Source organism: Phalaenopsis equestris, unplaced genomic scaffold, assembly GCF_001263595.1.
Source record: "Phalaenopsis equestris unplaced genomic scaffold, ASM126359v1 Scaffold205377, whole genome shotgun sequence".
Taxonomy (NCBI): domain Eukaryota; kingdom Viridiplantae; phylum Streptophyta; class Magnoliopsida; order Asparagales; family Orchidaceae; genus Phalaenopsis; species Phalaenopsis equestris.
In genome coordinates this window covers 186,618-187,111 of record NW_018224877.1, presented here as the reverse complement: position 1 = coordinate 187,111, position 494 = coordinate 186,618, and positions in this window count along the sequence as shown.

Here is a 494-nt window from a genome sequence, read left to right as displayed (position 1 = left end):
AGTGGAGGGAAAGTGAGAGATTTCTTCCTCCTTGCTACTTTAAAGAGGAATTTTGTGTGATGTAAAGAAAGGAAGAGATTCAGAGGAACTTCAAGGAGTTTTCTTGGGGAGAAATTAAAGATAAGTTATTTACTTGTTGTAGTTTGTATGACTTTGATTTTATATATGAATTTCAAGTTTTGTAGTATTTTCTCCATTCGATCTGAGTAGTTTTCTCTATTTTTCTCCTTGTCTCGAGATTTGTGAAATAGTGAATTGAACTGGTGAAGCTATGAAAATTTTCAAAAAATTGTGATGATCTTTTCACTTAGATCTTAATTTACGTTTAATCTGGCCAATTGATTTGTTAAAATATGTTGATTTTTACAACTAAAGTGAAGGTTACATCCAAGATTCAGGGAGGTCACAGCCCTTGGAAGTTGGATGCAAATAAATAGGGAAATATTATTATCGGGCGAAGAATTGGAGATTTTAGAGTGACAGACTAAAATACC